This window comes from Cavia porcellus, unplaced genomic scaffold (genome assembly GCF_034190915.1).
Source record: "Cavia porcellus strain 051 isolate PalLab524CR breed Dunkin Hartley unplaced genomic scaffold, mCavPor4.1 scaffold_11, whole genome shotgun sequence".
Lineage (NCBI taxonomy): Eukaryota > Metazoa > Chordata > Mammalia > Rodentia > Caviidae > Cavia > Cavia porcellus.
The window spans coordinates 31,642,543-31,667,410 of NW_026947494.1; the positions used below are offsets into that span (position 1 = coordinate 31,642,543).

The window sequence follows — 24,868 nt, forward strand, 5'->3', positions numbered from 1 at the left end:
TCTAATCTTATGGAGAAAGATAAAAATTTAAGCAGGAGGTGGGAGGCTGATCAAACACATGCTAGTACAGTTGTGGCCTAACTCATAAATGGATAAAGCAATAGAATGAACACCTAAAGGAACTGTGAGTTGGACCAGTTACCTTGTAATTGTGAAAAAATGAATTTATTTACTTGTTTATATTTGGCACTGGGAATCAGACTCAAGACCTTGTGCTTGCCAGGTAGGCACTTTGCTGCTGAGCTATAACCCCAGCCCAGTGCGTTGATTTATGACAATACATGATATCATGATTCTACTGATAGACCTATACAGTGACTGTAGATTTAAATCAAAGTTATAATTTGACTTGAGACATTACTTTAATTCTAATTGGTAAAATCCAGAGTACAAATATTTTACCAAAGAATATAATGAGTTTGCTTGGCATATAATATTCAGTGATTGCGGACCAAGATCCTTTGTCTCTTTAAAATTAAAATTAAAAACCTTTGAGCATAATTTAAAAGAGCTCAAAAACTTTTTCTAGTTCAACACATTGTTATTTTTCTTAATTTATGAGAAAAGTATAAAATGTACTAATTCAAAGCTGTAGTTTAATAGATCTAAGCCAGATGTTCAATCTTGAAAAAAGTCACATCCCTACCATTCTTCCCTCCTTCAGCTTTAGACTTGGTGCAGAAACATCCAGGTATGGGGGGAAAAGATGGATTCATCCTGTTCACTGGAATTTGATTAGAATTTTTCTCAGAACAACCCAGTTAATTGATTGCATCAGGTTGTCAGCAGCCAATGGGTTTGGTCCCAAGATGGGCTATACCCAAGATGTAGCTATGCCACCAAGGGCTATAATCCAAAAACACAGTGGGACTGTGACCAGAAATTGAGCTCCTGGTGCCCTTTGAGCTGGCTTTGAGACAGTTCTGTGGTAACTGCTGCTGTCTAGGGCACTTGGCTTATTAATGTAACCAGGGTTGAGCAGAACAAAGTGTTTGTGTCTTTGCCAAGGGCGAGGCAGTTGCTATGGGAGAGGAGGGGCTTCTGGGCTTGGCTTCTGAAAAATCTTTGAAGGAAAAGCTGATGAGAGCTGACATACTATTGTCCTCTAGAAACCTAACAGGACACACATTTTTCCCATAAGTGAGACAACTGTAGAATCCATATTTCTTAAATTCTTAAAAGGGAACCTCACATACATAAGAGAGGAAACTCGTAACTAATATTCCTTTGAGGGGGGATTGTATTTTCAAGTACTATACTCACATGTTCTTTCACTTAATTGTGAACACTGTTGTCGGAACTGGGCTAGGAGCCAGTTCTCAAAATAGCATAAATGGGAAATATTTAGGCAAGCTGTGTGATATATACTAGGTATGTTTGGTTATTGTAACACATTTCCCTTTAGTGCTTTCAAAGTATGCATGATGGATTATGGGGTTTGATATTATTATAGGAGGCGTCACTTCCCATAAATGACATTGCTGGGCTAAAGGTCAAGCAGTCAGAACCCACTACTAGCAAATCAGAGCATGTATGCCTTATTGGGGAATTAGGCTCGAAAATAACAAAACCTTCAAGTTGAGTAGGACATATGAACATATTTACTTCAACTGAAAAGTAGAATGTTGATCTTTAAGGTTATTTTCAGCTCTAATACAGTATGACATAAATTTCCAGGCTGTTAATCTCAGATTGACTGTGAAACAAGGAAAACACAGTGGTCTCTACCATGGGGATCACCCTCAACGTTGACATGAGGATTAAATAAATGAGTGTAGGAAAATTACCTACACTGGTGCCTGCCCGTAGGAAGAGCTCAGGAAGTATTAAAGGTTGTGATTGCTCTTTTTATTGGTGTGTGTTTTGACACCTCCTTCAAACCAACAGTACATTCCATGTTCTTCATTCTGACCACCAAGTCTCATGTATGGACTCATAGAAAGTATAACCATCTTTTAGTAATGTTGCCATTGCTTAAACAACTCCAGTTTTTGTCTGTAAGATGAAAATGGCCACTAGCAGACTTAAACCAGAAGTTGTTTATGAGGTACTCTATAAAAAATGTTATTTGAACACTTAACACAAAGTTTTGGCTTGGCTGTTGCTAGGATAGATGGCCCCCATTGACATATTCCTAACACCTGTTCATTTTAAAAGGAAGGTTTTATTGTTTTGTAGGTATGGAGAGGCAGACAGATAAGGAGATGACTGGTATTGAAAAGATGGCTTGTTACTCACAGGTCCCAAAAGAAGAGGATACACCGAGTCACCCAGAGCCACACAGGAGAATACCCAGGTGAGTCAGGGAAAAATGAGGGAAGAACATGGGCAACAGCCTCTGTGTATGTGTGTGTGTGTGTATGTGTGTGTGTGTGTGTGTGTGTGTGTGTGCGTGCGCGCGTGTGTGCGTGCATGCACTGTGGGAGGAGACGGGCAAGGCAGAGTATGCAGGCTAGGTAGGTTTCAGATTGGCTGGTAGGATTGACCTTAGTAGTGCAATACTTGGCCTTAGGGTGATTAAGGCAGAGTGGGGAGGAAAGGATGGAGTAACCTATGAGTGTCCCATGAAGGAGGCTTTCAGTGGATATGGAATTGATCTGTTTGCCTATTGTGGTGACACATCTTGTTTGTCAACTTGATTGGATCAAGTACTAAAACTTAGTAAAGCACCCTTTAGATGTGTCTGAGAGGATGCTTCTACAGATTATCTGCATGTGGATTAGCAGACTGGGGGGGGGGGAAGACCCTTCCTAAAAATAGGTACTCCCGGGGGCTGGGGATTTAGCTCAGCAGCACAAGAACCTGTCTTGCAAGCAGGCAGTCATGAGTTCAATCCCCAGTACTGGAAAAAAATAGGTACTCCCCAGTAGCTTGGCCGTGAGGGAGTCTGCCACTCCATCCAAGATCACTCTGCAAGCAAGTGCATTGTTTGCTGCTGTCATTGCCTGTGAACACCTCTCTCCAGCTTAGTCTTTCAACATCGTCTCACCCTGGCAACTTTCTAGGGAGCTCCCAGGGCTTTAGCTACAGAAGGGCTGCATCCCTAATCTCGCACGTTCTGAGGCTTGTGATTTCTTGGACTGAACAGGTACTTGATCCTCTATCTCTCTGGGGTGCAGATGGCTGCTGTTGGGTTATTTAGCCTCTGAGAGTATGGGTCAATCTAATAAACCCTTCTTTATAATTATATATAGTCTCTTGGTCTTTCTCTCTAGAATACTCTACCTAGGAAAAGTGCAACCAGGGGAGATGATGGCTGTCACTGGGAATTGGCCCTGGGAGGAGCAGCCCCTTCAGGATAGCAAAGCTCCAGATGCCAGAGCACCAATAGTTTAAATAACAGGATATACAAAATAATACTAAAAATAAGAAAATACAGTTAGTAAGAGTCTTCACATTCATGATATCGTCAGATGTTTGCTTGATTGTTACCTGGAGAGCATCCAAAGAATCTGAATGAGGATAGAAACAGAAGCTTAGCTGCAGTGAAAGGGACCTGTTCTGTTTATCAGTTTCATTTTGAGCTCCATAATGAATAAAAGAAGTGGGTGGAAGAGTGATGAAAACTCTTTGTCTTGTGCCAAGAAGTGTTTCCAGGTAAGCAATATAAAGCCTATGGCATGAAGTCAGAGAAATCACCCCCTTATCTCCTCTGGCCTGTCTGGGGGATAAGACATTGGTCAGCTTCAAGAGGAATCAGGGGATTTGGAGTACTCTGCAATGTTCCCAGTGGCATAGTGGGGCTCTGGTGTTCCCCGAGAGGGCACTGGCTCTCATGGGAGTTTTCCTGCTGGCTCTGTGAGCAGAGATGAAGAAGTAGAAGCCAGAATAGTGTGAGATCAAAGCCACCATGTAAAGAATCTCTTTTGGGTCTTTTAAAAGGAAACTCAGGACTATCTTCCTTACCTAGTAGGCATTTAGGTCTTGCTATAGAAAGCAGAATTACTTTATTTCAGGAGTCTTTTCACTCATGTGAGACTAACTTAATATTCATTGAGCTCTTGTGTAAGTTACAGAAGTCCATCTTGCTTATTTTATGGCTATTTCAAGCTCTTTCCCTAAATACAAATTAAACAGATTGACCAGTTGTTGTGGCTCAGATCTAACCTGTCCCCCAAAGCTTCATGAGTGATTAAATGTGGGGGAACTACAGCTAACTTGCTGACTGGATGTGGGACCTGGTCGGAGGTGGGTTGCTGGGAGTGTGACTTGGATGAGTGTGTTTCCCTCACTGGCTCCTCCCTTCACTCTCTGCTTCCTGGCCTTCATGATACAAGAAGTTTTCCTCTGCCAGGCTCTTTTGTGTTGTTTTTCCCCCTTGGAGCCAGCCAGCAAGGTATGGACTGAGACCTCTGAAGCTGTAAGCCCCAATGAACCTCTCCTCCTTTCAGATATTCTGCCAGCCTGTGATGCCAGTGATGATAAAAGAGACCAAACCATCAGTCCCTGCTTTCATCAGGCTTTCCTTCACATCCTACCATGATCAGTCATAAGCTAGAAGCTGCACAGGCTAAAGACGCAGCAGCTGTGGCCATCTGTCAGCTGTGCCTCCATAGATTAGAGTGGCACATTTCCATTGCTACCACATCTGGGATCAAAGGAATTTTGATTTCTTCCCACATCTAATTTGGCTTGAACATTTACAGATCTGCTACTGTTGAGGATAGGCGGTGAATGTTCCACAGGATTTGAAGGCAATCCCAGAAAAAGCATTCTTAAAAAAAGAAAAAGAGACAACTTTGAATTAGTATATACCCACAAGGCCACTGAGGGTGGCTGAGTGTTTGGTGAGTACACAAGCCATCTGGAATAGGGGGATGAGATGTAACCCTCAGTTTGTTCATTAGCCGGTGTGACCCATGGTGGGACTGCCTCCACCCTGAGATGTTGCTTTGCCTCATTTGTGCAAATGTTAGTATTGGGACTTGGTTCCAATGCATTTATTCAAGGTTCAGTCATGCATACTGCTGAGCCACTTGTAGAAAGATGGCTTATATACTACTTCATGGAAACCTACAAAAACCTTCATTTGCCCACAAGATCAAAGACCCAGGAACATCTATGAAAAACGCACTGGTGTTACTTCAGAACTTTTTCTGGTGGATGGAATTTCTCCTCCTCCTTCCCCCACCACATTCCTTCCTCACCTTTTGTGTCTCTCTTTTGCTGGTCACATCCAGGGGTGCCCTGAGTAGTAAGACTTTGGAACCAAGACTTATTTCTGTTGCATCCAGTCCTGCACCAACCTGCTTTACTAGTTGTCAGGAACAAATGAGACTAAATAGCTTCACTGACAGCTAAAGAATGACAACAGTTCCCAAAGTAAGAGTGGTTCTGTCTGACTCATTTTGTACTAGGAGCTAGACTAAGTGACTGTGTTTTAAATGCATGGAACAGTGGAGGGGCAGCAGCCTCCTCATGCTCTCAAGAGGAGAGAAGTCCCCAGAGCTGATATAATGATACCAGGGCAACAGAGTTAAAAATTTCCCAAGCCAGACGTGGAGCTCAGGGACCTCCCTTCCCCCCACCCTGGGATTCTTTGCTCTTAACCTCCCTGTAGATAGATTCCATCACAGTGCCTTCTGAAGCTGTCCCTTCAGTACATCTGGAAAAGGGAGGGATTTTGTACAATGCTTTTTATAGAATGATACATGTCAATGATTTTCAATCATTGTTTACATGGTATTTTTCAACTAATTGAATTCGTCATGAGCAGAATTTCAAAAAAATGAAAATACAATAAAAGAAGAAATACTGGAGGTCATTGCATATACAAAAGGTAAATATTGTTTCATGAAGTTATTTCAGTTTCATAACTATTTGTTAATGTGCACACATATGCATGGACCTGGGTCCTCAGTCTGAAAAATTGCACAATGTCCTCTTAACTGAGGGTCAAGGTCAAATGAATTCGTGTCATACTGTTACATGGATGGAGGGTTAGTCTGCTTCCTCATTTACCTGGCCTTAGAAGGACCAGAGGACTAAATAGAAAGCCAGACTGACCTGAACCTACCTTATTCTACTCTAGGATACTGCCTGGACTGTAACGGATGCAGCGGCCCTGCAGGCAAAGTTGTGTTCCCAGCTAATGTTTTTTTCCCTTTCCTCTTAATTCTCTCCGTCAACTGTACCATGAAAGTATTGTAGAAACTTGGGGCAGCCCAGACAGACCTCAGCTGGATCGTTCTCATATTTACAGGGTATGAAAAATGTGAAATTATACACACTTTAAAGAGGAGTGTATAACTTAAATATTAATAGCTTTTACATGTTGACAGTATGGGAGCTCCTTCAGTGTACAGAGATCCCTCAGAGAGATTTCAGTTAGCAGATAGAATTACTTAAATAAAGCAAGGATGACATTGTATGACCAATGTGTGAGCAGCATGGTGAATTACAAAGTAAATTTGAGGAAATGTGAGTGTGAAATTCATGCTGTGCCTCAAGCATCAAAGTTCTAATTGGTTATGACTCTGTCTATAAAATATTTAAGCTTATGACTGCTGTGCTTGATCATTGGCCAATAATCATGAGGACTCACATTGGTTAGAACGTGGTAACTTACCAAGGGAAGCAACTTGATATAGATCAACACATAGATAATCTGCATAAGAGTCTATAAGCTAGATTTTATTATCATCCCCATTTTGCAGGTGGGGAAATTGACCTTGACAGGTTAGATTTAAGTTGTCCATGGCTGTGCATCTAGGATGAGCCCCTGCAAATTTCACTGGTTGCTGTGATGGACAATCTGCAAGAATGGCCCCAGTTCTCAGCTGTATAAACTGTCTTTGCAACACATCTTTGCCACAACTCTTACTTCTTCATCCCTTAAACTAGGGCTGGCTTGAACTCTGTCTGATCAGTAGACAAGGTGTGGCTGTGGGCGATGCCTAGGTTTCCATGCAATTTTTGGTTTCTGCATTCTCAGTGGACCTCTGGCCTCCATCTTGAAAGTATGCCTGGGCTGGTCTTCTGAAAGATGAGAAGTCATATCTCTGATATGGGTCACCCCATGTGGGGCTGTTCTAAAGCAGGCAGCCCCTACCTAGCCAACCCACCCACTGACTGACTACAGACACAAGAGTCAGTTCAGCCACAACTGGCTGGGCCTTGCCCAGCTTAAGAGACCTATGCAGCCAATCCATTGATTAATGAAAATAGCAAGTTAGTTTTTCAGCCACTGAGTATCGCTCTATTACAGCAGTCTATAAAAAGATAAAGTTGCCTACCTATAATCATCTGTTCTCTCTCTCCCCCTTTCTCTTTCTCTCTTTCTCTTTTTGGCCAAGTCCACTTCCCATGGCAGGTTTAAATGTCATGCATTTACTTTTCAGACTTCCTTTGCAGTTGGAATGATACAATATTTTTGGATGGACAGGGGCATTAGTTTTATGGACATGGGGGATAGCGAGAGGCAGTGGGTATTGGTTCTGAAACACATTTTCTTTCTGAAAAAAAGAGAATACAGAAAACAGGCCTTCTCTTTTCCTCTCTGTCTGCTTTTGATGCTATCATTAAAAAATGGACACTTGAGCAACAGTAGCCATCTTGTGACCATGAAGCAACAAACCTTACAAACAACAACCTAACACATTACGGATGGCAGACCAGACAACTTGAAAACACCCTGGGTTTCTGACCACATCATTTAGCTGTATAAATGAATCTAATTTCTTGCCTTCTGATTTCTTGAGTATTTAACCTATGGTGTGTTGGTTATTCTAAGTGATAGTGCAACAACCAGAGTCCTATCCTGGGCCATCTACTTTGCAGCCATTATATTACACTTGTGTTGCATTTGAATGCTGTTGAGATGAACAGAACTCTGGGCTCCACAGGCCCCCAGGAGTATTGACCGTGGTTGGTGTGGGTAAAGCCTGCAGTGTATCCAGGTCCTGACCAGGCATGGGCTGGCACAGTTTCTGCCAGGGACCCTCAGTGTCCTGATGATACTGAGGCCAGAAGAGAACCTTTTGAGGGGGAGTTGCTAGCATCCCAAAGCCTCTCACAGGGCCAGAAGAACAGGTGGGAGGGGACCCCACAAACTCAGTTCATACAATCTGCCCCTCCCTGGTCCCAAAGCCTCATTTCCAAGGAACACAGAAATCTTTCTACATTTGTTTTAAATTTTAAAATACTTTTGTATTGTCTTGATTCCTTAAATTTCCATATTTTATAATATTCTTGTAGATCTACATCCAATTGTGAAAATCAGACTTCCTATACCCAGAAAAGCCAGAATCAGCTTTGGCACTGGATTTCCCAATTACTGGTTTTACTGTGTCTTTGGAGTTAAGCCCAGGGACATTTCTGTCCTGGGTTTCTGTGTGGCTTTCCCCTTTGTTGGTCAGAGCCTTGGGGCCAGGCTCCCTTCTTCTTCCCTGGGATCTAGTTTCTAGTCACTTTCTCCTAGAGCCATGGGGCTGTCAGCCTCCACTTTCCAGGTGTCACAGGTCCTGATGTACTTCATATACATCCACCTAATCCTCTCTTCCTGCCTCAGCCCGCCAGCCAGTCCCGTTTCCATTGGTGTACGTGCATTTGTGCCTTTTCTTGTTCTATAGCTGGAGAATATCTGGGGTAAATCAGTCATAGTTTTTATGTTAAAAAAATAATCTTGCCGTCTTCTTTCCTTCCCACACCTGACCTCACAACATACATAAACTCTCCAGTGTGAAGTTGGAAGTGGAGAAAGTGAGGTGTCCAGATGGACATAGATTTTTTTTTTTTTGGAAAATGCTAAACTCCTTGTGTTTATCTTCTAGTCAGGCAGAGGACTGCAGAGAGCTGTCATACATAGGTATCAGTGCTGGAGATTAAAATCTGAACTCCTCCTTGAGGCATTTCACCTGTCTGGCAAACTTCTATTTTCTGAAGTAGGAAAGACCTCCCAGATCCTGAAAGGATCCCGCTTTGTGGCTGGAAGACTTTTTAAAAGTCTGGTTTGGATGAGCATTTTGAGGGAATAGCTCCTTTTTATTTTTTTTCCAAACATGCTAGCTGCCTTGCAGAGGCAGAAAATTCTCAATCTAGAGTCAGCAGCCAGAACTTTATCAAAAAAAGTTGAGGGTACAAAACTGGTGGCCTCAAAAGTTGCACATGACTGATCTGCTATCAGCACAGAATTTACCCTGCTATGTATGTAGTGTTCTTCCTTTATAATAAAAGGGCTCTACCTTCCTAAGCCATGTGGAGGGCCTGGAAAGGACATCCGAATGACAAGTCAAGGGGAAGGTGCAAATCCTTCTAATCTGGTACACACATGTGCGGGTGTGTGTGCCAGCCTGCCCCCATCACCAGTTTTGGTCTTGAATGTTCAAAGGAAGGCCGACTTGCCACTTCCCTTAAAGACTAGAAGGACAGGACCTTACCTTGGTGAGTTCTGTAAATGGTGTCATCTCAGCCTTGAAGACTCCAAAATCTTTATTTTACTTATCTTTAGTCTAGTGGGTTGACATTCAGAGGTGGGCTCAGGGAAGTCGAGATCACTTGATTAATTCATAAAATGGATCACTAGTTAGTAGCTTTACAATGCAAAAGAATTGTCGTGGTGACCAGAACACTAATGACAACAGGTCTTGAGTGTGATGTTCCTGTAGGAAAGTTACAGGAAGGAAATCAGATGATGATGGGACAATCTCTAGGCTGGCACTAAAGATGTGAAGCAAATGACGTAATGCCCAGAACAGTTGTCACACTCCATGTTACTTCAGGGATGACCTTGCCAATAGGACCAGAAAACTCAAAGTCCACAGGCAAAGATGATCTTCTCCGTCAGCAGTACTGTTTTTCTCCATTTTTGGCCTGGCTGACACTTTCCTCACATATGTTAATTTATTTACTCAGATTATACCATCTGGTCCAGATGGCTGGGAACCTCTCTCACTAAGATGGTAGCAACACATATTTTTGGTCTATTGTGTACTTATTCCAAAATTCAAAACATTAAGGACACTTCAGTTTCTCACATTTTCAAGTTGTTGGAGGGACGTCTTGTAGTATTGTCAAATATTTCCACCAGGCTGTCCTGCAGGAAGACATATGGGCTGCACTATCTGCCACTTATTATTTTCATTCTACGTGGTTCCATTGTGCTCTTTGGTCTTTCCACAAGCTTTGCAACTTCACGGAAACACCAGTGTCCCCAGTATTTCAACAGTTGTTAGACATTCTCTACACATACATGTAGCCAGAAAACTCAAGAAACTGCTAAATGTCCCCACTGTTCTGTCATTTGTATCCTTACTGCAACCCACTAGTTATTTAATGCAACTCTGATGCTTCTCCATAGAATGCTCTCTGATGGGTTTCAAAACATGCTCCATTTTCCTCCAGAACTCAAACTAAATTCCTTTTCTTTTTCTCTTACTGAAATATTCAAAGATTTGAACATGAACATTCATAAATTCCCATCATCTGCTCCTTCTCTTTATCCTCAGTGGAAGAAGTGCCTTTCCTCCTCCTAAATGCCATTCCCATGATGTGTTCCATATTTTCTTAGTTATTCCAAGATTTTGTTTCATTACTCTTACTCCTCTTCTCTTGACTTTTGCATCAGGTCTTCATGGGCTCCTCATCTTAGAAATAATGAGTGAGTCTTTCCCAGTAAGATCTTTCCTTCTGTCTTTTCTTTCTTGAGCCAGCATCTTATCACTCTCTCCTAGCACTCCAGTTTTCTGGTGTGAAATCTATAGTGCCCGGCTCCATTTTCTTGTCTGTATTTCATTTCCTAACCCCATTCAGTTGGTCCGCCATCCCCACTTCTTTTCCCAACTGCTTTTTTGGGAACAAGAAGAAAAAGGAGAACAAGATTCACGTTCTGGTTAGAAGCAAATCTATTAGAATCACAGATTTCATCTTAAAACCAGGTTTATGAAAAGCAAAATGAGACAGAAGAATATGCTGTGTAAACAATGGTGAGTTAAGAAATGATGAGTTAATAACTCCATGGAGTTAGATGTCTTCCATATAAAACTGGTGTGTACCTGGAACTTTACAAGAATATTTTCGGGGGTTGGGGATTTAGCTCAGCGGCACAAGCACCTGCCTTGCAAGCCGGTGGTCGAGAGTTCGATCCCCGGTACCAATTTAAAAAAAAAAAGAATATTTTCTCCAGTTAGTACAAAAATGTACAAACACTTTTTACATTTTAACAAAACATTTTTAAATTTGTTAGTACTTGTTTGCAGCACATGCAGAGCTGGTAAATATGCATAACACATCTTAATTTTTTTATATCCTGTCGCTTCACTGCCCCTTTCTGATCGCCTCCATTTCTCTCCCTTTTTTGCACTGTTTGCTGTGTACATTGTCTGCATCCCTCATGGGAAGTTGGTACACGTACATAACACATCTTAATCCATTTTTCATCCCTTCTCTTGTCTTCCTTTCTCCATCTCTTGATCTTTTCCCCTTTGAGAAATATCTATTGCCTTACTTCCTATCCTCTATCATTCATTTTGTTCTTTATTTATACTTTGCAATATTTAAACTTGTATGTCTGATTTATTTCACTTAATATTGTGGTCTTGAAGTACATAGATTTTCCTACAAATGATTCAAGTTTATAGCACAGTAGTACTGTCTTATGTATAAATACCAGATTTTCTTTATCCATTCATCTGCTGATGGACATATCCGCCACTCGTAAGACAGCTATTATAAGTTGTGCTGCTATAAGCATGGGGATGCATGTTTCACTATAATATGATGTCGTTAGCTCTTTCAGGAAGATGCACAGAAAGAGAATAGTTACATCAAATAGAATTTCTAGTTTCAGTGTTACCAAAAATTATTTTGTAATGAACATAATATGTCCAAATATAATTTTTACAACAACTATGTAGGGGAAGATTTGTAGTTATCATAGCTTTGCAGTCAGGGTTTACATTCCATGGAAGATAACTGTAAAACTTTTGTGGTTAAGGGGAGAAAATCACAGAAGAGCTTCTTGCCTTTTTCAATAAACAATTTTATGATGACAAGGTACAGAGATTGTATAGATTTAACTTAAACAGGAACTTTCCCCCACCTGCTAACACTTTTTACTTTTTATGCTTCATAGTAACTTGTGTGTAAAATGCTCTGGTTGGTTTTCACTTTTTACAACCAAAGATAATTCTAATCCAGAGCCTTAATATCTTTAGAACACCTTTGTCTATTAGTTCCTACTTGCTATATTTAAAAAATTATTTTATGGAAAACAGGTAAAACAAAAACAACTGGACTTATAAATTCTAGAAGTTTGATCTCAACCCTACTCCCTCTGGAGCCAACCTCTGTGCCTGTCTTACTCAAAATCTTGATAGTCAAAGCTACATTGTTTACTTATATCCCAGGATTTCTTGTTGACCACTATGATTCATGACATAGAAATCCAACAAGTCTTTTTAAGTGAGACTGAATCAAAGCAGGCAGTGCTTAGACTTTTTTCCATTGAATTAATTTTAGTCAGTACCAACTACATATCTGGTATTTTCTATATACTCTTTTGCTAAATAATCATAACTATACTAATGTGGACATCATTTTTATTTAATAGTTGAATAAAAATGATATTTGAGAATGTTGAATAACCTGGTAACAGTTACCCAGCCAGTTTTGTAGAATTTTGTTGGGAGTTGGATTCAACTTATGACAGGGTTCCTGGTTTTCAGCAACAGAAATCAATAGACTGATTTCAGTAGACAATGAATTGATTGTGTTTTTGGTTAGTTCAAAGAATCTCAGGGAAATCAAGAGACATAAATTTAGGGCTGTAGCTGAGAGTGAGCCTCAACCAGCTAGAGGTGGATGGGCGAGGGTACTTCTGGTAGCTCTGAACTTTGTAGCTTTTACTTACACTGGAAAACCGAATCCAGATGCCCCTGCTCCCATGCTCACTGATTCCCTCTGAAAATAATTGTACAACTGTTGCTCTCATCAGAGCCTCTTGCCTTCTGCCATGAGGGAGCTGTGTCCACCTGGCTCAGCCTAGCCTACCTTGTTACTGGAATTTCCCACATATCTGATGGAAGGTTGTTTTGCTTTCCTTCAAGAATCACAATGTGTTGGTGTGTGTATGTGTTTGTTATGAAAGATTATGAAAATTCTTAAATGAAAAAGATTGAGTTAATCTACTGGATGGTCAAAAAGAATCACAAATTTCATTACCATCATTCAGTATGTCTGAATTTCAGTTTGTATACAATGAAATCTTAAAAGTCACAAATGAAATCAATTTATTGCTTTTGTAAAACCAAGACAATAGAAGGAGGGAATTAATATAAAGAAGAGCAAAATTCAATGGAAATAGAAAATAGTTGAATGATAGATAATGTTGGTAAAGCAAAATTTACTTAAGTGTTACTATGATCAGTAAACACATAGAAAGACTGATTTTAAAGAGAAAAATATATTTCAGCTAAGATCTGTATAGATCCATCAAGAGTATACTAAGGGTGTAATGTGATCATTTTTTTGTTAAAACATCAAAAAAAATTTTTTTACATCAAAATTTTTGAGAGAGGGACAATTTTCATTAAAAAGGCACTTTTTATTTTAAAGAGAAAAAAACAAGGACACAAAATTTCAATACAGGATAGTAGGAGATTAATACATTGCATACTATTATCTTCAAAATAGGTGATCAGATTATAAGATATAGGCATGAAAACTTGATCAAACATATAAAAAGACAAATTTATGAAGTTAATATGGGAAAAACAAGAAAATGTGAATATATTTGCCTTTGTTAAAAATCAAAGCCACAGTTAGAAATCTTTTCACAAAGGAAAGACCAACCCAAGTGGCTTCATTTCTAAAACCACTGAACCTTCAAGTAAGAAACAATATAAATTAGAAACATTTCCAGAGAACAAAAGGGTAGAAAATACTTTCCCATTCAATTATTGAAGCCAGAGAAATCCTGCTACCACAACTCAGCAAAGAAAGTATAAAACAAAACAATAGACCAAGATCTCTCATGAATATCAACAAAAAAATTCTAAACAAATGCAAGTAAATAGCAGTACATAAAAAGATGAAACATTTTAGCTCATAGGGTCAAACAAGTTTGGTGCAATATTGGAGTTCCACTTATTATAATTTATCATATTAAATATGAAATAGGGAAAAGCATGTAATCAAACTAATAGATGGAGAAACAGAACAGCATAAAACTCAATATTTATGTATTTATATATTTATTTACTATAAAAACCTCTGAAAACTATAAATAGAAGAGAGTTTCCCCAGCCTAATAAAAGCATTTGCAAGTTAAACAAAACAAAACAAAACAAAAGAGCTCATAATAACATAAGAACTGATAGAGAACTGTTGAGTATTTTCCTCCCCAACACAAAAATGTTTCCTCTCATCAGTTTGTTGCACATCGTACCTTTGGTGATGGAAATGTTTAAACTACTGATGAAGATGATGGTAACACAGGTCAAAATTCATTGAGCTGTACATGGAAATTTATGAATCCTCATAAATTAAATCTCAATTATGGCCTCATTAAAAAATCAGACTAAGAAAAACTTATAAAGGTTTTATTGTGACTTTTAAAATGGCTTTATTGATGTGTAATTGACAAACACAATTTGTTTCTATTTAAAGTAGGCAGCTTGGTATTTCTAATAGTTATTTTCAACTCCACACAAGGAATGTATACATTATGCGAACATGTATTAAAAACACAAGGAAAATAAAAGGGAAAGGGATCAAGAGATGGATGGAGGGATGCGGGAAGGAAGGGAAAGTGGAAGAGAAAGAACTGAAACGGTGTTATGTACGTGTACCAATTCCCCACAGAGAACAAAGATCTGTACCATACACAGGTACTAGTCAAAGAAAAAAATGTCTGGCTGCTACCCAAGATTCTGATAGGCTTGGGACATTGCATCCTCTTGCATAACCTTGTGGACACTTCTACATTGTCTCCTAGCTTCAAGGTTGAGTTGCATTTGACATTGTCCCCCATTGCGACGACTGGCTTTTGTTGTATCTAGATATCTTGAGAGTTCTATTCTTTAAAACCATTATCTTAGCAGTATAAATGGCCTTTATTAATTTTTTTAAAGCATCGAGTAGTGCGATCTTCATATTGAATTATTTTTTCTCATTCCAGTAAAATTTGCTTGTCTTACAATATTTGTTACTTTTTTGTCCCACTTGTTGAACTCATTCAGGTTGACTAATTATTATGTTGTATTAATTTTGGTCTTTATGTCAGTTGGGTTCTACTTGGTTGCATTAATCTTTGTGACTTTTAACTTTTAAAATCTGGGCTCAATTTCTTATCTATTGGTGGGTTTCTATTTAGGTGGATCTATTCTCTTTTATACTTTCAGATTTAATCATGGACACATAATGGTGATGTTTTCCCTCAGTTTTTCTTGGCTCATAATTTTCCCATTTATTTCTTTCTATTATTTAAACATCTTGAACAATGGAGGACCTTGTTTTATTGAATTTATGTTCTTAGGGTAGCTTGAGCACCTGTGAAGATTTTCCTTCTAACTTACATTTTTCTTTTTCTTTTGCGTGCAAGTTGATTTTTTAATCTTTGCCTTCCCGGATTTGTGTGTGTGTGTGTGTGTGTGTGTGTGTGTGTGTGTGTGTGAGTGAGTGTGTATGTGTATGTGTGTATGTATGTATGTGTCGTGCATACGCCAAGGTGTTAATTTTTTTTTTGGTCTTTTTCCTTTTTATCGGTACTAGGGATCGAACTCATGGACTGCCTGCTTGTAAGGCAGGTGCTTATGCTGCTGAGCTAAATCCCCAGCCTGGTGTTAATTTTCAACTTGCTCAACTATCCTCTTGGCCCAGACCTATTATTTGCCCTAATGTAATGGAGGTGTCTTCTTATCTCCCTTGTCATTTGAAACCCATTTGTTTTCCTAATAAATCATAATTTTAGAGGTTGTTTTGTTTGTGTTCATTTCACCTTTCCTATTGTCTGCAGACATGACAGTGCAGGACAGAGCCTCACTAAGATATCATGCAGACTTTTAAAATACCAAGGCTCAGCAGTTATTTCTGAAGTTTGTTTATTTGATGAACAAAATCTTTCTTTGTTGAGTTGAGTGTTTGTATTCTAGTCCTAGAGGAGGTATCCTTGAATTTCAAATCTATTCTTCAATTTCACATTTAGTTTTAGAGGCTTCTATGACATTAGAGGGGATATAATTGATTGTTATTTACACTATGTTCCAATATTCTCTATGAATTACTATTTGGAGAGTGAGCTTCTCCCTTAATTTTGAGATATGTGTGCTATCACTGGTTGTAGTAGGTATGCCCATGTGGCTCCTGGAGATGGATATAGAGTTAGTACCCTTGGCATGGTGAACTGTGCTATTCTAGTGCAAAATTTCTGTGCCTTTTATCAGTTAATATGTCATAAGCCTGAAATCTTTATTTTGGTTACTGCTACAGAATGTTAGGAGCCTACTTTTTAATGTATCATCTTATGGCTTTCAATATGTACTGGAAAAGGACTTCGTTCTTCTTGACTAACCTAAAGTCCTGGCTTTTTGACTCTTGACTTTCATGAAAAGTTGTTTTCCTGCTCCCCGCAGCCTTTTCTCACTACTCCTCAGTCTCCTTTCTGATTTCTTTGTCTACATTCTTTAAATAAGATTTTTTCAAAGATCATATTTAGCCAATTTTTTCTTATACTCTCATTTGCTTTCTTTTCTCATTTATTCTTTCAAATTCTCTTTTATAATCTCCTAATACACTCCCATGAATATCATTCAGACAATTATCCCCCAAATTTGTGTTTTATGCCCTGACAGGTCTTCTAGGAGTGGGCCTCATTTCAGCTCTGCTGGATATCATACTTTGTAGCAATCCTACTGCAACATTAAACTCAAAATATCCAAAAATAGGCTGACTGTGTTCTCTCCCAATAAATCCTTCCTGCCATCTTCTGTTCCCTCTCTCTCTTCCAGACATAATACATTAACATATTCTAGTTTCATAACCATTCCTACAGTATAAATAAATAAGAGTTCACACGTAGGATGTCAATCCACGTTTCTACCTAGTTTCTGTTATGTACGCCTGCAGAACATCAAGGAGATGCTAATTGGCAAGGACAAATGTGGAGAAAATTGAAAGTTTTTGTGGTTATGTCAGAAATTCGCCAATTTCTTAAGTGCATTGTCTAGAATTTCGTCATGGAGTAGAGGGTCTGCCTAAATGAAGGCAAATGGATTAGATTTTTTTCCAATCCACTCTAGACTTAATGTCTAGCCTTTCATCGAACAACATATAATAGATGTCATATGTAAAAGTGAAATATTTGTTTATCAGTAGCTGTTTTATATACATGCACATATATACATTTCAGACATGAGTTTGTGCTAAATATATTTCATGTAAATATAGTCATTTATCTCCTTGACTGTTCCCTTATATAGTCTTTGTTGCCATTCGTTCAATCACCATTGTTGATCTTTTCCAAACTCCCAATTTTCCAGTAGTGCTCTGTTTATAATCAAAGGCACCAAGCTGGTGTATCCACATCAAAGTTGGACAGAGAGTGACAAAACAAGAACAGGAGAATAGCCATTAAGTAATTCCCTTAATAGTTGAGATCATCTGGATCAAATCCTGTGTGTATTCAGATTTTCCATGCCAGCTTCTGCTTTTCCTCCAGAGCCATATGCTCAAATTTTTAAAAAAAACTTTTAATTTTTTAAAAATCCTGTTTTGTAGAAAACTGTCCTTTGGATAGAGGTCTTAATAAGAGAAAATATATGTTCTCAGGCACTACTTGTGACATGATACATTTAAGACCACGCCAGAAATGTCTAACTAAATGTTTGCATTCATGTTTCACCTGTTGAGTAGAAATGTGTGCAGATTTCTTGCAACAGGCTGAAACCTTCAGTGGTGCCTCTAATGGTACACTTGCAGAAGCGTGTGGGCTTAGGGAGGGAGGGGCATTTTTTAGGAAAAATTTATTCCATGGGGTGAAAGAGGCGGAAAAATGTGGTCATTAAGTCTGCTCCTTACGTATCAGCCAGCACCTCTATGAAATTATGGCCAAGTCCTGGGGACAAAATAGTCTAGGAGTCAAAACTCTGGGAGACGTTGAACAAAGCCACTTTATGTAGTTAGGTCAATGTCCCCCATCTTGCCACAGCAGCAGGAGCAGAAGTTTCCTAAAGGAGGGAGAGCAGCCCTGCCTTGGAAGCAGCTGTAGCAGGCGGATGCTGAGCCAGCCAAACTCAGCAGAGAACATGTGCTGCTGCAGGGATACATCTCCACACATAGGAGCTGGTGACAAAATACTTAGAGATCAGTGGCGTTGGCAAGGATGGCAGCAGGGTCAGAGCAGTGGAAGATAAAAGTCTTTAAAAATATACTTCCTTGAAAAGTGCCCATGATGTGTGTTTGTGAAATTTTTATTTGGGGACAGAGGGCGAAGACTTACTAATCTTTGAAGAAGTTGATCCAATGTTTAACAGCCTGAATTTTATTTATTCTTTTAAAGAATATACTTGCTGAAAGCAGTAAATCTCAAAAAAAGCAGAATCTTGATCTATTTATGTAATGCTTATTAGATGAATGACGGTTTATTGAGTATTCTCAAAGAAAAAATTGATTGAGCCTAATCAATCAAGTGCTTGACTTTCAGTTGCATAGATATAAACAGCTTTTACTCACTAAATTGTTATCAAAGGCATCTTAAATGACTAAAAGTTTTAGAGAAAAATTATCATTATCATAGATCTCAGATTATGGGTCTGAGAGCACCCTAGCAAGAGTGAGGAGAGGTAGCATAACTGATAATGAAAACAGAAGGGGAGGCAAAACAAAGGGGATCCAGGTCACCAAGAGGAAGAAGTGGCTCAAAGGAGGGCTTTTACACCATGTTCTTCAGTATAGTAACTAGCCAACCTTAGTCTTTTGCAAGAGACACCACTTATCTGGGTAGCCACAACTAATAGGGCTCACCTCCCAACTGTCACATTAACCACTAAGAAAATCTTTAACCAGCTTTCTTACAGGATACCTCTAGGGGTGTGTGTGTGTGTGTGTGTGTGTGTGTGTGTGTGTGTCTGTCTGTCTGTCTGTCTGTCTGTTGTCAGGGTGGTGCAGAGGTAGTAGAGTGTGCAGCCATGGTGTGCTGAGGAATAAAATGATGTGAGCTCTTAAGAGAGAGGACAGAACATCAGGATAAACAGATATCCCTGAGCTTGAAAATACATGCTAGAAGCTAACAAGGGGAGAAAAGCTATACATTCATGTTGATTATATAACATCAAGGGAAACTAAGCAGACAACTTACTTTCTCTCTTTGTCCTATTTTTCACGCTGCTCAAGAAGTTTTGTCTTATGGTTTTTTTTTCATTTTAAAGAGAATAAAAAACAAAACAAAAAAGAATAAAGCAGATCAAAATAAAACAATGCAATCAACAGAATTTCAAGACAAGACAACAAGAAATTAACATGGCTACCATAATGTCTCCTGCTTTCTTCAAAATAGCTGTCCATATCTTAATACACAATAAATTCAAACAAAAACAAATTACTATAAAATCAATCAAAACAAAGGAATGAAGGCAATACAGATCTTCAAAACCAGACAATAGGAAAATCAACGATGGCTACCATAATGTCTCTTGTTCTCTTCAAAATAGCTGTCCATATCTTCACACATATTGAAATCAAATAATATAAAACAGACTAAAACCAACCAAAACAAAGAATAAAATCATTATTGGGTGTCAAAACAAAACGATAGGAAATCATCAGTGGCTACCATAATGTCTTGTTTTCTTCAACGTAGCTGTTCATACTGTCACATGTAATAACATCGATTCTTATAAACCCTTTAGCAGAAGTTCTGGGCATGTATAATCTGATACATGTACACCTATACTTTCTGTATGAGAGAGGAAAAAACAAATGAAACAAAGTACAAGAAACAAATGAGGTAGATAAATAGCAGTAAGAGCCCAAATCAATATCAAAATAGGCTTTCAAAACAAGAGGTAGGAAGATAACTAAGGTTGTTATTTTGCATAATTATCTTCAAAAGAGTTACTCAAATTACAAGATATAAACATGCAAAACTGATCTAATCCTATGAATGTTAACTGTTTTGTTCCAAGAACTAATAGAATTAGTAGCACAATGACCTTAGTCATCTTAAGTGTGTATATGCAAATTTAACTTTTTTCTTGTCCCTTCCTTATTTTCTCCTTTTCCCTGAGATATTTTTCCCCTTTCAGCAGTTTCTTACCCTTTTACAATATTTATTGAAAATTTTGTATCTTATTTACTCTTTCTGTTTCTTATACTAGGGAGACGATACAGTACTAACAAATGTGAGTTTGAGTTATTTCACTTATGAGTATGGTCTCAAGTGGCAACCATTTACCTACAAAAGCCTCATTATGATCCTTTTTTATAGCTGAGTAGTACTTCATTGTATAAAATACCACATTTTTAAAAATCTTTTCCTCAGTTAATGGACATTTATGTTGTTTGCAAGATTTATCTATTACAAATTGTCCTGCTATAAACATGAGTGCAAATATAACACTGTGGTAAGATGTTTTCAATTCTTCTGGGAATATACCCAGAAGTGGAATAGCTGGCTCAAATGGGACTTCCAATCCTAGCTTTTTGGAGAAACTCCAGACTGATTTCCATAGGGGTTGCACCAGTCAACACTCTTACCAACAGTGCAGAATGGTTGCTTTTCCCTACAGCCTCTCCAGCACTTGTTATTGGTGGATTTTCTTGATCCTACCATTCTTTCTAGAGTGAGATGGAATCTCAGTGTGATTTTAATTTACATTTCTCTAATGATCAATGAGGCTGAACATTTTTTCATATATTTATTTGCCATTTGTATTTCTTTAGCTGAGAACTGTGTATCATCTCAAAAGCCCAGTTTGGATTGAGTCTTTGAGTTTCAGAGATCTAATTTTTTTAATTCTTTATATGTTCTAGATAGAAGTTCTTTGTCTGAGGGACAGTTGACCAAGACTTTTTTTTTCCAATCTGTGTGTTTTCTTTTCACTGTGCAAGATTTCTTTTGACATGTAGAAACTTTTTAATAAGATGAGATCGCAGTTATTGATTCTAGGAAATGTTTCCCAAGCAGTTTGATTTTTGTTCATGAATTCTCTGCCTACCCCTGTGTCTTCGTGATTTCTACCTACTTTGTCTTCCAGCAGATTTAGTGTTTCTGTTTTAATATTTAGATCTTTGACCCATTTTGACTTTAGTGCATGGTGATGGGCATAGATCTAGTTTTAGTTCTTAGCATATGGAAAGCCAGTTTTCCAGCACTACTTATTGAAGAGGCTGTCTTTTTTTTTTTTTTTTTTTTTTGGTACCAGTGATCAAACTCACAACCTCATGCTTGCCAGGCAGGCGCTTGTGCCATTGAGCTAAATCCCCATCAAAGATGCTATCTTTCTTCCAGTGAACATGTTTGGCCCCTTTGTCAAAGATAAGATGGCTGAGTGTGTTTGTTGTTTTTGTTGTATCACCTAATCTATTCCATTGATCTTCAGGCCTATTTTTTTTTTTTTTGCAGTTTTTATTACAGTAGCTTTGTAGTATACTTCAAGTCAGGGATTGTGATGTCTCCTGCCTTTGTTGCTCAGAATTGCCTATTCTATGCTAGGTCTCTTCTGGTTCCAGATGAATTTTAGGAATGATTTCTCTAGATCTGTGAGGTATGCTAATGATATTTTTGATTAGAATTGCATTAAATCTGTATAACAATTTTGGGAGAATGGCAATTTTCACAATGTTTGTTCTTCCTATCCATGACTAAGGAATGTCTTTTCATTTTCTGAGATCCTCTTCAATTCCTTTGTTCAGAGTACTGTAATTTTCATTGAATAGATCTTTTCCTTCCTTCGTTAGATTGCTTCCTAAGTATTTACATTTTTTGGATGCTATTGTGAAGGGTGCACCTCCTCTTATTTCTCTCTCAGTGAGTTTGTTGTTTGTGTGGAGGGATGTTATTGATTTTTCAGTGTTGACTTTGTATCCAGTAAATTACTGAATTTGGTTATTATACCTAGAAGTCTCTCAATGGAATTTTGTGATCATCTATGTAGAATATCATATCATCTACAAATAATGATAATTTATCTTTTTTTCCTGTACTTATTCTTTTTATTTCTCTCTCTTGTCTAATTGCTCTGGATAATGTTTCCAGCATTATATTGAGTAGGAATGGTGATAATGGGCATCTTTGTCTTGTCCCTGATTTTTGAGTAAAAGCTTTCCGTTTTTGGCCATTTAATATGATACTGGCTGTTGGTTTGTCAGAAATGACTTCTATCAGATTGAGGTAAAGACCATCTATTCCAATTTTCTATAGGTTCTTATCATGAATGAGTGTTGAACTTTATCAAAAGCTTTTTCTGCATCTATTGACAAGATGCACTATCTTTGGCTCTATGGATATCGTGTATTATATTTATTGATTTGTGTATGTTGAACAAACCCTGCATTTCTGAGATGAATCCAACTTGATCATGGTATATGATCTTCTTGATAATTTGCTGCATTCTGCATTCTGCCAGTATTTTACTGAAAAGTTTTGCATCTATGTTCATTAGAGAGATTGGCCTATAGTTCTTTCTTTTGGTTAGATCTTTCTCTCGTTTGGTATTAGGGTAAAATTTGCTTCTAGGAATGAGTTAGATTAAATTACTTCCCTTTCATTTTCACTGAAGAGTTTGAGGAGTGTTGGAATGAAGTCTTCCTTGAATTTCTTTTAGAATTCAGCGGTGAATCCATCAGAACCTGGGCTTTTCTTTGTTGCTAAGGTTCTAATTACATTTTCAATTTTATTGATTGAAATCAGGTTATTCAACAGTTTTTAAATCTTCTTTATCCAGTTTTGATAATTCATAAGTTTCTAGTAATCTGTCCATTTCTTCTGTGTTATCAAACTTATGAGAGTAAAGTTTTTCAAAGTAGGTAATGATGATCTTGTGTATTTCCACAGGGTCTGTAGTGATTTCACTATTTTCATTCCTTATTGCATAAATTTGAGTTTTTTCTTTTCTTTTTTTTAATAAGATTGGTTAGGGGCTTATCAATTTTATTTATTCTTTCAAAGAAGCAACTCTTTGATTTGTTAGTTCTTTGTATTGTTTTTAGTCTCTATTGCATTATTTTCTGCTCTGATATAATTGCCTCCCTTCTTTGGGCTTGACTTTCTCTTCTTTTTCTAGATGTTTGAAGTATGACATCAGGTTGTTATTTGTGTTTGTTCTGTTTTCCTGATGTGGAAATTCACTGCAATAAATTTTCCTCTGAGTCTGCAATCCCACAGGTTATGCTAAATTGTATTTGTATTTTTATTTGCATGTAGATATTATTTAATTTCTTCTGTGACCCACTGATTGTTCAAGAGTGTATTACTTAATTTCCATGTGTTTATGGAGTTTTTGCAGTTTCTTTTGTCATTAATTTCTAGTTTCATGGTATTATGATCAGATAATATGCATGGGATATTTTCACTTCTTTTGCATTTACTTAAGCATGTTCTGTGGGCTAATATATGGTCTGTTTTAGAGAATGTCCCATGTGAAGCTGAGAAGAATGTATAGTCTGATATTTCTGGATAGAACGTTGTGTACAGAGCTACTAAGTCCATTTGTTCACACGTTTGATTCAATTCTATTACTTCTTTACTGATTTTATGTCTAGTTGATCTGTCTCTTTGTGTCAATGTGATGTTAAAGTCTCCCATTATAATTGTTTTATTCCTTATTTGATTTTTCATTTCTATTAATGTTTGTTTTAAATAAGTGGGTACTCCCATATTTGTTGCATATATGTTTAGGCTTGTTATCTCTTTCTCTTGTAGTTTTACCCTAACCAAGATGTAGTAACCTTTTTAAATTTGTCTTATCATTCTTGGTTTGAAGTTCACATTGTCTGCAAACAGATTAGCTGCCCCTGCTTTTATTGGCTTCCTGTTGCATGCAGTATTGTTTTCCATTCTTTGACTTTCAATCTATGAATTTCCTTCTGGTTTAGATCAGTTTCTTGTGTACAGCATATGGCTTGATGTTGTTTCTTTATCCAACTCAGCCAGTCTTTTTCATTTAATTGGTGAACTGAGGCCATTTACATTGATGGATATAAATGATATATATTGGCTTATTTTTGTCATGTTATCTTTTGCTATTGGTTCTTTAGCTTTACCTTCTATTTAATTGTTTGCATTGTTTAGTGATTTTTTCTGTTGATGTTCTTGAAGTTATAATTATTTTTATCTCTATCTAGAATATCTTTCTGTATTCTTTGCCAGGTTGGTTTGGTGGTCATGAAGTTCTTCAGTTGTTCTTTGTCATGGAGGAATCTTATCTCTATCAATTTTGAAGGACAGTTTTTCAGGGTATATTAATCTGGGTTGGAAGTTATTTGCCTTTAGGATTTGAAATACTTCATTCCAATGTCTTCTTCATTTCATTGTTTGTGTAGAGTAGTCTGCTGTGATTCTGATGGGCTTTCTTTCTGTCTCTTGTTTCTAACAGCTTTTAATATTCTGTTCATATGTTTAATTTCTGGGATGTTTATTATTATTATATGTCTAGGCATAAATTTATTTTGGTTATGGCTAATTGGAGTTCTACATGCCTCACTTATCTGCATGTCAGTTTCCTTTCACATGTTTGGGAAATTTTTAGTTATTGCTACTTTAAATAGTCTTTTGATATCATTTGTGTTGTTACCTTTTTGTTTATACCTATCAATCTTATGTTGTTTTTCTTTGCATCATCTTGCAACTGTTGAATTGTTATTTCCTGATGCCTAGTTATTTTTAAAAGATCTTTCCATACTTATTCAATAGCTGCAATCTTGTCTTTGAGGTCTA

The 24,868-nt window shown here is 37.7% G+C and overlaps 1 long non-coding RNA gene across 4 annotated transcripts in view; it reads left to right on the forward strand.

Moving 5' to 3' along the window:
* Positions 1–24,868, forward strand: part of LOC134478076 (uncharacterized) — a 113,030-nt gene that overhangs the window by 16,472 nt on the left and 71,690 nt on the right. For all 4 annotated transcript variants that reach the window (XR_010050442.1, XR_010050440.1, XR_010050441.1 and 1 more), the window contains exon 2: positions 2,179–2,296. This is a non-coding gene — a long non-coding RNA (uncharacterized LOC134478076). The remainder of the gene's footprint in view (positions 1–2,178; positions 2,297–24,868) is intronic.